We start from the raw sequence: 11,653 nt of genomic DNA on the forward strand, positions 1-11,653 counted from the left end.
AATCTCTCCCATTTACAAAGTATCCACTTCTCAGCAGACATGTTTATCTCCATTCTCCTAGTGGTTCTTCCAGGTAGCTATTATTATCCTCTCATCACTGGGGAGCAAGAGGCTTAGGCCGACAAAGCATCTGGACTGGTCGGAGATCTTAAAAAAGAAAACCAAAACCAAAACAAAACACCTCCCCCCAAAAGAAAAGAAACAAAACAGTTGAAATTTCACGTGGTGGATCTGATCCCACTCTCATGCCTCTTGGTAAATTAATGTTTACTATGTTCTGCTCCAGCTAAATCTGTGCTAAGCCCTTTTACACACATTACCTCTCACAATTTCCCAGACTCCCCCATGAGCTTTGGGGCTCTTGGTATATGGCCAATAACCACAGCAGTGGTTGAAATCAAGGCCTATTGGCTTTGATGAGGTGTCTTTCCTCTTTACACCGTCACTTCTCATCTTGATCAAGTGTGTGACTTCTGACAGAAAGTACAGATTCAACACCTGCTGGAAGGAGGGGGCAACATTGGTACTCACTTGGTCTAAATGTTCAGGGCCAGCTCCACAGAGACTTCAGTAACAGCATGCAAGCCTCAAGTCGGTTTTCAGTCTTGTCAACATTGTAACAGTTGGATATCCAGGAGTGCAGAGGAACTTGGCTCAGTATCTGCCAATTCCGCCATCAGGGCTACCTGCAAACAGCCGGTGCAGTGTGCCAAATGGGAACCTTAAATAATGTTTTGGTTGGGTTTTTTGAGACAGGGTTGCTCTGTGTGGCCCTAACTGTGTAACTTGCTCTTGTAGACCAGGCTAGCCTCCAAGTCTCTTGCCTCTGCCTCCCAAGTGCTGGGATTAAAGGCGTGTACCACCACTGCCCAGCTAAATGACTTAATTTTTAACACAGCCGGGTTTACTAGCAAGCCTGTAGATTTCCAGCCTTCTGCTATCATGGGTATTTGAGCTTCTCTTCTGGGACAAGTGGCCTGTGAAAAAAAGGGACATGGAGGGAAAGGGGCTGCACTGCCTAGGATACTTGCTCTTATATGGGCCAGGCACATAGAATAAATCCTACTACATCCACACTAGCCCCACCAGCACCAGTGATCATGAGCATGCTATTCTCTGGATCCAGAACTTATTGTGGTCTAGGAGGGCTTCAGGACAAACTGAAGCCCACTGGATTCTTACCCTTCAGAGTCATGACTCTGCTCAGAGGTCAGGGGCTACCGGCCAGACGACTGAATGCACTCAGCCTGGCCTCCATCAAGCAGCTCCCAGCTTGTCAACAAAGAGGCTCGTGGGCGCTCCATACGTGAAACATGGGACCACCCAGGGCAAAGGGCAAAGGGCAAAGGCAGAGAGCAGGTGTCCTTCCTCTAGGCACCCCTGCAGGAGAGGTCACAGTCTGAACTCAGATTCTGAAGACAGGGGACACAAGCTCTGGCTCTGTATGGGAGACCTGGTACAGGGCGCTTGGCTCTTTGCAGCCCCTCCTGGAAAATGGAGACAGTGACAATGGCCATGAACCACTTAGCCAAGCACCAGTAGATGAAGGCCATCTCCTGGTTTAGGGGAAAACTCTGGAGAGAAGCGGAGTCTTAGTTAGGGTTTTACCCCTGTGAACAGACACCATGACCAAGGTGACTCTTATAAGGACAACATTTAATTGGGGCTGACTTACAGGTTCCAAGTTTCAGTCTATTATCATCAATGCGGGACCAGGGCAGTGTCCAGGCAGGCATGGTGCAGGAGGAGTTGAGAATTCTACATCTTCATCTGAATGCTGCTAGGAAAAGACTGACTGCCAGGCAGCTAGGGTAAAGGTCTTAAGCCCATGAGCACAGTGACAAACATACTTCCACAAGGCCACACCTCCTATTAGTGCCACTCCCTGGGGCAAGCATGTTCAAACCATCACAAGTGGTGGTGGTGGTGGTGGTGGTGGTGGTGGTGGAGGTGTGTGTGTGTGTGTGTGTGTGTGTGTGTGTGTGTGTGTGTGTGTGTACGTATGTAAATGTATATATGTATGCATGTGCATGTCAGTCTTAGTGTATGAACTTAGGCACTGTCTCCGTTTCTTTTCCTGTTGCTGTGACAAAAATACTCTAAAAAGAACAACGTAAGGAACAAAGGGCTTATTCAGGCTAACAGTCCAAGGGTATAGTTGAGCATGGCAGAGCAAGGTAACAGAAGCCTGAAGTAGCTGGTCTCATTGCATGCACAAGCAGAAGGCAGACAGCTGAGCCTGGAAAGGTGCCTTGGTGGTTAAGGAAACTTTCCACTCTTGAAGAAAATGTCATTTCAGGTGACTCACCGTCATCTGTAATTCCAGCTTCAGGAAATTCTATGCCCTCTAAGACAGCAACTGAATACATTCTACTGTTCAGGTAGCTTCTCCATTTTATACGGTCCAGGTTACCCTGCCTGGTCAGGAGATGAACCTGTCCTTTATTTTAATAGATTTTCCCACATCAATTTATCCAGGGGTAGAGAGGGAGTGAGACCTCTGCTTGAAGCCCTATCTACACATCTATTTCCAGAACAGCCAAGCCTGGAGAGAGAGAGAGAGGAAGAGAAGAGAGGGGGGGAAGGGGGAGGGAGAGAGAGAGAGGGAGAGGGAGAGAGAGAGAGAGAGAGAGAGAGAGAGAGAGAGAGAGAGAGAGACCTTGTTACAAAACAAAACAAAATAATCCCTGTGGCCCATCGCCCAGTAAGTTCTATGTCCTGTCAGGTTGACAATGAACACTAACCATTGTAGTCTCTTTCCACCTTTTGTGAGACCCAGTCTCTCATTGGTCTGGAACTTTGCCGTGTAAGTCATGCTATCTAGTCCCTGAACTTCCAGGAACCTGCCTGTCTCTGTCTCCCGCCCTGCTATGGCTGGGATTACAAGTCCATTCCTTCTCGCACCACAGCTTTATACATGGTTTTCTGAGTATCCACAATCAGGCCCCCCTGCTCGTGAGGCAAGTGCTTTAACTCCTGAGCTATCTCCCAGTTCACTAGGCAAAGGGTTGAGCCAAACAGTTAAAGACGGGATTTGCTGTGACAAAAATACTTTAAAAAGAACAACGTAAGGGACAAAGGGCTTATTCAGGCTAACAGGCCAAGGGTAGAGTCCAGCAATGGCAGAGCAAGGATTTCAGACAAGGTCATATGAAGGGCTGTAAAAAAGTTCTGTCCTGAGACTGAGCTCAGAATCTCCCCGTAGGACTTCTCTGCGCCTGTTTCCGTGTCTGCAAGCTAAGATGACAAGCGTGACTCACAGGGTCAAGGGCTTTGGTGAGGTGAGATACCTGATGGCCATGTCTGGCAACCTGTACAGGCAGGGAGGGAAGAGGACGCTCCACCAGGAAGGTGATGGCAAATCGCGGTCTTCAGCCTGGGTTTTGGGACTGATTCTGTGTGACTGGATCCTGTACAGGGAAGGGAAGTGGGAGGGAAGCTCTAGCTAGCCCTTTGTGGTACCTTGTTTTTTGTTGTGTGGCGGCATCTAATGGTTGTAATGCAGAACTGCAACTGGGATTTCTCAGCCGAGTCTGCGGAGTGGACGATGCCTAGAGCCTGGTTTACCTATGCAACTCTACACACCCACTCTTTCGAGCAAACTGGACAGGCCTGGGTCTCAGGAGGGGCTACCCACATGGATGAAGGTCCTTTTAGCAAATTGTGTGACTTGGCCCTCTCATCTGTCATCTGTAGCCCAGGTTTCCCCACCTCTACTGAGAAGCTAAGGACCAATCCTTTTAATCTAGATTGAAAATCCAGGACCCACATCAGTCCACTTTCTTCCCATAATTCCTGATACTTATTAACTGCTACCACCGTGCTGGGCACCAACCTAGAAATCATCTCCTGGCTTTTTACTTTTGAAACAGGGCTTCAAGTCTACTTTGCAACACAGCCACTGAGGGCCTTGAATTTGTGACTCTGCTGTCTCCACCTTCCAAGTGCTGGGATCACAGGCATGGGCTACAGTACTCAGTTTATACAGCGCTGGGGGTTTGAACCCAGGCCTTTGTGTATTTATGCCAGGCAAGTACTTTGTCAGCTGAGTTACACTTCCAGTCCTCTCGCCGCTGCATCCCATCAATTTTTGCTCCGGCCCTACCAGTGAGAAATTATTGCTAATAAGCTTATTTTACAAATGGGGAGGCCAACTGGAGTCTCACAGGCAGGAAGAGGCGGGACTTGGCTCAGAATGCAGCTTTAACTGGAGAATCCATTCCCTTCCTGCCGGGTAATACTCTGCAGAGCGCTGGGGCTGCAGCGGTGAGCTCTGACACTACTTGGTTCGACTTAATGGCTTTGCAAAGTAATGGCTGCCTCAGGCAGGAGGGCAACATCTTTCCCTTTTCCAGATCTGACTCAGTTCAGATATTTATGCTCTGGGCTGCAGGTCCCCTTAAGAGGGTTAAATGGAGCATGTAAGATGTCATACCATCAAGCATTCGTGGTTTGACCTTGGTTGGTGCATCTTGATGGCTGGTCTCAGAGTGCAGAGCTCTCAAGAAGAGGCAGGCCAGTAGATCCCAGCTTAATGGAAGGGTACCATCCAACAGGGGCATTCAAGCAAGGGCCTCACAGGCTGACTGGCTCAGAATTTGCTGGGTACCAGACGCTATCCTCATCATTTCCCACACGTTAGCGCATCTAAACCTTACCACAGGAAAGGATCAGAGCCTCCATTTTGTGGATGGAAAATCTGAGGCACAGAGAGACTGCCTGATTTATCTAGGGTCACACAGCATCTAGGGTCACATGGCTCAGGAAGGAAGTAGTCACTGTTAGAAGCAAGTTCGACTGCCCCCAAGGCCATGCTGCTCATAGACCGTGTGTCAGGAGTTCTACAAACTCTTAAAAATCTTACTCTTGATGACATGCTGTAGAATCCTTTTGTTTGTTTGTATGGCTGGTTTGAAGTCCAACCAAACAACTACTTGAAATCCAACCAAAAGTAGTTTTTCAAGACTCAGTTTCTCTGTGTAGCCCTGGCCATCCTGGAACTTGACTTGTAGACCAGGCTGCCCTGGAACTCAGAGATTCACCTGCCTCCGCCTCCCGAGTGCTGGGATAAAAAGTGCAAGCCAGGAGCTGGAGTGATGGCTTGGCAGTTGACAGTACTGGCTGCTCTTCCAGAGGACCCGGGTTCGGTTCCCAGTGCACACATGGCGGTTCACAACTGTCTGTACCTCCAGCTCCAGAGGATCCAGCATCCTCCTACAGGAGCACATGCAGGCAAAATGCCAATGGGCATAAAATAAAAATAAATTATTTTTTAAAAAGTGTATGCCATTATAACTGGCTGCAATTCTTTTCCTGCCTCTCAGACCTTCAAATGCCCTGAGCAAACAATTCACAAAAGAAAAGCATCAAAAGCGGGAGGCGGGGAGGCTGTGGATGTAGCTCAGTTTGCAGAGAGCTTGCTTGGCACTCGTGAGGCCCTGAGTTCCACGCCCAGCACTGAATAAAACTGGTGATGTCAGTACACAGTGGCACACTCCTGTAACCATAGCACTCGGGAGGTGGAGGCGGAGGCAGGAGGATCTTAGAAGTTCAGGGTCATCCTCTGCCTCATAGCGAGTTCAAGGCCAGCTTTGGCGACATGAGACCTTAATTCAAAAAGAAAATAAACAAACATAAATTATAAGAGCCCTAGCTCTGGGGTCTCATGGTCACACTTTTGTATCTGTCATGAACCAGCCAAGGAGACTTGTCCTAATCAGGACAATGGGAAGTGGCTGCTTCCTGGGCTGTAGAAAGAGAGATGATACAGCCAGAGAGGGAAGGGAAGTCTGAATAGTGGCTGGCATGATGGACTCTAGGGAGTGGCAGATGATGTGACTGTTTGGGTCGACTGGTCATATGTCCAGAGCCTGGTCAGGCTCCATCTTTAGTTTCTCGGCACTGGGACCAGTAAGCCTCAGTGAGGCAGGACCAGCACAGGACCAATCCTTTCAAAGGTGCTCTGAGAGCCTGGGGTGACAGGACAGTCAGCAGCATGCTCGCCAGGCAAGCGAGAAGACCTGAGGTCTATTCCCAGAACCCACGTTCTTTTAGACGGAGGGGAGGACTGAAGACATGGCTCAGGGCTTGTTGCTCTTACAGAGAACCCAGGTTCAGTTCCCAGTACTCCCATGATGGTTCTCCACCATCTCTACTCCAGTGCAAGGAGATCTGATGACATCTGACCTCCATGGGCATCACAGACATGTGACCAAACTTTTCCTGGAGTGAGGGGTAGACATACCCTAAATAGGTAGCCCACGGCGGACCAAGGTACCAGATAGGTATCTACCACCAAAGTCCAACCTGGTGAGCCAATGAGTTTTACTAGAGTAACTTACGGGAGCGTGAGTGGGGGGTTGCTTACACGAGCAAAAATGACTCGAAGACAGCTGCATCATCAAGGCCCTCCCCAGCATGGGTGAGAGCTCACAGAAGCTGGGAACCTGGAACTCAGCACACAGGCTGTAGGCAGCTCAAGTTGAAGAATGTTCTTTCCAAGCGCCTCCATTGGTCTAAACCTGGCGGCTTGGCTAGTTTCTGCTTCTTCCAGGAACCTGGGTCTGGTCTCAGTCATGTTTGCAGTGTGGCTTGTCTGAGAGGAACTCGAAAGTTTTATAGCTGGCAGAGAGAGGCCTAGTGAATCTGGTCAGTTTTAGGGACTTCATAAAGCTATTTTGAGTCCTTTAACCATCCTGATTAGGAATCTTCCCTGCGGGATGGAATGCTTCCATCTCAGATTATGTTACACGATAAATCTCTCTCTCTCTCTCTCTCTCTCTCTCTCTCTCTCTCTCTCTCTCTCTCTCTTTCTCTCTCCACATATTTTTTAAAAAAAAAAAAAGGTGGGTGTAGCAACATGTGCCTGAAATCCAACCACTTGGAAGGCAGAGATAAGAGGATGCTGGCACTTGCTAGTCAGCTAGCCCCGTCTACTGGGAGTGAGGTAAACACATGGCCGACTGTGCCAACAGCTCCACCAGCGAAGTGCTTACCATGTAAGCAGAAGGAGCTGAGCTTGTCCCCCAGAAGACACATGAAGACTGGGGACAGCAGCCCACACCTCTAATCTCAGCCCTGAAAGAAAAGAGACAGGAGGATGGATCCCATGGCTCACTAGTCAGCCAGTCAAGTTCAGTGAGAGAAACTCCATCTAGAAAATATAGGTGGATAGTGAATGAGGAAGAAACCTGGCATTGGCCCCTGGCCTTCACACACATGCACACCCATGTATACACCCAACACGCGTGCACACACATAAAAACAATTAAAAATAAACATAGGGACAGTGTCTAAGCAATGATAGTTACAGCTGTCCTCTGATTTCCACATGCAACTGCAGATGTGCACACAAACACACACACACACACACACACACACACACACACACAGAGTGACATCACTGGGAACTGAATAGGCATGAAACTACTAGGTTAAATGCAATCTCCCCCCGGCTCCCTTCTTCCTAAAGACACCGACTCCCAGGATAGGCGGTGGCTCTCTCTGCACTCTGCACCCCGAGCTGAACTCTGCTTCCCTCTTCAGCCTGCATGAACATTTCCGAGCAGAACGCTACAGCACTGATTTCATGGCTGTTCTGGCTCTGCGTGCTCTGTTGTCTCCCTGTCTCCTCCGGGTGAATTTGTTGGTCTTGCACAAGACTTAAAATTTTATGACTCCCTCAGAAGATGCAGCGTGATGCAAGAGCAAGCAGGAGCCAGTCTTAACCTCCTCACACAGCAAGGGGGATTCTCCACAGCCACCAGCAAGACAGACACTCAGGGAAGGGGCTGGAGGGAGGGTCGGGTGGAGTCCAAGGATCTGATCTGGGTTCGTAGCCCAAACCCAGGCCTCCCCTCCCTAAGCCTGTTTCCTTGGATTCATGGAGAAATGGTTCCGAATGGAGGATCCAGAAAAAGCAGTGTTCAAGCGCTGAGCACAAAGCAAACCACACTGACAGGACTGGGGAATAAGATGGGCAGTACTGCATCCCCAGACTGCCTTGTAGTTGATTGGCTGGTGCTATGGGAGGAGCTACAGTGTGCCACTCCTGGTGAAGTGTACAAGGGTACGTTCAAGAGCAGAGAACAAATGTGGGACCTAGCAGATGGGAGCATCCTGGTACTATATCATGGCAACTTACTGTGATTTGAATGTGTCCCCAAAAATCCATCTATTGGAAATTAACCCCCAAATTCATGCATTTGGTAGTATAAAGATGCAATTAGAGTTTGATGATGTCGGGGAGGTTGGACCCATGAGGGTAGCATTAGTGACTTTACATGAAGAGGCAGAGAGCCCTGAGCAGACACCCCTTCTATCTAGCAGGTACTGACTTGTCCCTCTGTCACTGGATGACTAGTGCAAAGTTGCACCCTACTCTGGGCTTCCCAGTCTCCAGAAACATGAACTAAATAAACTTTTGTTTCTAATTGACTTTAGTCTGTGGTATTCTGTGATAGCAGCAGAAAACAAACTAAAACACAGCCTGAACCCACAAGAACATTCCTGTCTGTCACCTGCAGTGTTCCCACATGAGCACATGAACTGCTCTGTCTGGGGGAAGACCAGGGTGAGGGTAATAAAGAGGTCTTGCCAAACCCACAATCAGCCCTGGACACATGACACAAGCAAGAAGCAGATATGTGCTGCTAGTAGCCACCAAGTTCCAGTGTCATTATACACAACTCAGCCCATCCGGACTTTTATGAATTGTTTTCTTCAATATTGATTGAGGCATCAACACACTTATGTTTGAGTGTGAGGAAGCCTGTGGGCCACAGCATGTAAACAGCTTCAGGCGTCAGCCCTTCACTCTGGCCTGGTTTGAGGCAAAGTTTTTTTCATCATGCACCTGTGTTCCACAGTCCAGGCTCCTGACTGGAGAGCTTCTAGGGGACTCTCCTGCCTCCACCTCCCGTTTTGCTATAGGCATTCTGAGGCTACAGATGTCCCCTCACTGAACCCAGTTTTACACAGGCTCTGAGGACTTGAATTCAGGTCATCAAGCCTTTCCAATAAGCACTTTTACCCATTATGGCATGTCCTGGCCCAAACACCATAATTTTAACTTACTTGCTTTTATTTTATGGTTCTAGGGATGGAGCCCGGAGCCTTACAGGCATGCTAGGCTAGCGCTCTCCCACTGAATTATAAGTCTGTGATTAAGCATCATAATTTTAAAACACTATACTGCTATACTTTGCATATTAAGTATCTCTTGAATGTTAGTGTATTAAAGCCTTGGTCTCCACAGTGGTGGTATTAGGAGGTGCTAAGGCCCTTTAAGAAGTAGAGCCTCGGGGCTGGAGCGATGGCTCAGCAGTTAAGAGCACTGACTGCTCTTCCAGAGGTCTTGAGTTCAATTCCCAGCGACCACATGGTGGTTCACAGCCATCTGTAATGGGGCTGATGCCCTCTTCTGGTGGGTCTGAAGATAGCCACAGTGTATGCATATACATAAAATAATAAATAAATCTTAAAAAAAAAAACAAAAAACTAGAGCCTCACCACAGACCCTTAGGTCATTGGAAGCATGTTCTTGGAGGAGATTTGGCGACTTTTGCCTCCTGGACACCACACATTTCCTGCCTTAGAAACCCCCATCAGAAACCAAAGCAGTGGATCTGCCCAGTCCTAGAAGAACCTCTGAAATCGGGGCCAAACCAACTTTCTTGTATTTCTAAGCTAATTATCTCAGCTGTTTCATCATAATAATGAAAATCTAAAACCAGTTTCACTTTAGGATTGATATATAATCTGCCATTCTCCCTCGAAGCCCCGATTTATCGCTTATACACCAGACAACCGCTGTTCTCTCCCTGCCATAAACACTACAGCCCTCTGCAAACACATCCCGAATCCTCCAATGCCTTCACTTGCAATCCCTCTCCTTGCTGGGCACCCCTTCCTCACCTGAAAAGTCTCTCCTTGCACAGAGCTCCCTGATGGTTTCTGGCAGTCGCGATAAGAGATCACTCTCCAGCTGCATTTGTGTTGTTTGGAGGAGTGAAGGCCATATTTAGGAAGTGGGATCTTGTGTGCTACCAGCTCCCAGAAGGATCAAGAGGCTGATCTCCAGGTCCAATGGGCCCTCACCTGGGAGCTGCAGCACCCAGTGGAGACTGAGGTCTTGAACAGTAGCCTCAGAGAAGAGAGAGTTGGCAGGATACAGGCAGCCGGTCCCAAAGAGCAGTATGGTGCACCCACTGGGAAACGTTGGCTCCCTGGTGTTTTAAGAGCGATATAGACAAACCAGAGAGACACTGAGGGCAAGCTGCAGGACATCTCCTTGCCTCTGCCTCTCGGCTTAAGTGGGGCTGATAAGTGTTCCTGCTCTTCTGTATGAGATATGAGTGAGCTTTATTAGCGGCTCACTTCATACATGGCAAGCACTTCTCAGCTTTATGGGCTCAGACTCAGGCTGAGGTGTTGAGTAACCAAATTAGGGGGAGGAGGCACTGCTTGGCTGTCCTCCTGACACTGACCAGGCAGCAGGTCATGTGACCCAGGATCCCATCTCCAGAGCCTCCAGAAGAGCTGCACAGGGGCCTGTTACCGGGTGGGGAGGGTGGAGGCTCTCGTTTTCTGGAAACTATTCCTGCACACATGTCACTGAGACAAAAATTCTGGACACTGACCACCATTTTATTCCCTTTGGTGGCAAACTGATACTTGTGTGAGCGCAAACAATGGAAATCTTTTGAACCGTTTGCTTTCTCTACCTCTGTACATAGGGCTCTGGCTGGCTGTACAAAGGGGACAGTACAGATAGGAAGCCGCAGTACTTGGCCCCTTCCTTCTGGCCTTTGGAGAAAGACCAAGGGCATGTTTTCTGGGAAAGCTGGGGAAGCATCCAGCTGAGGCTGGGAGTACGTGTGTGTGTGTGTGTGTGTGTGTGTGTGTGTGTGCGCGCGTGCGCGCGCGCGCGCGCGCGCATGGGCGTGTTCCTGTCATTAGGCTAGCCAGTCATTTCTGTCCACCTGAGAAGCGTCCTGCCTACCCATAGCAGGGTTGGCTGCTCCCAGGCCTGTGGAGTAGCATCTGTTTCCTGAAGCACACCTGGAACCCAGAGCTGTCTTCTTTTAGCGTCTCAGATCTTCAGAGGCCAGGGAGGCAACCAAGCATGTGGCCCTTTACTTGGCAAGAGAGACGGGTCTCATTCATTAAAGCCCTTCTCCCTATGGAAGTGGAGGACGGTGAGCTATTTTTCCCACACTGGACCACTGTAACTAGAGAAGGGTCAGGTTCTTCATCCCAGCAGCCCCAGAGAGACTCTTGATTCTCGCTGCTGTGATATTTACTTTTGGGATCAAGTCAGACTCCCCTATCTGTACTTTTCTTTGTTTTAGACAGGAGTCTCCTTTTGTAGCCCAGGCTGGCCTCCAGCTAGAAACCCTCCTGACTCAGGTCCCTAATCCCTGGGATTATAAGCATGTGCCACCATGCCCTATTTATGCGAAGCCTACGTCCTCTGGTATGTCAGGTATGTCTCTATGACCTGAGCTACATCTGCAGCTCTCTGTCAGTCAGTTCATTCTTTTATCTTTCAAAAACATGTGTGAGCATACCGCCTGCCTGTATACGGGTGCACCGCATGTAAGCCTCTCACCCACAGAAGCCACAAAAGGGTGTCACATCCCCATAGAAGGAG

This window comes from Rattus rattus, chromosome 2 (genome assembly GCF_011064425.1).
Source record: "Rattus rattus isolate New Zealand chromosome 2, Rrattus_CSIRO_v1, whole genome shotgun sequence".
NCBI lineage: Eukaryota > Metazoa > Chordata > Mammalia > Rodentia > Muridae > Rattus > Rattus rattus.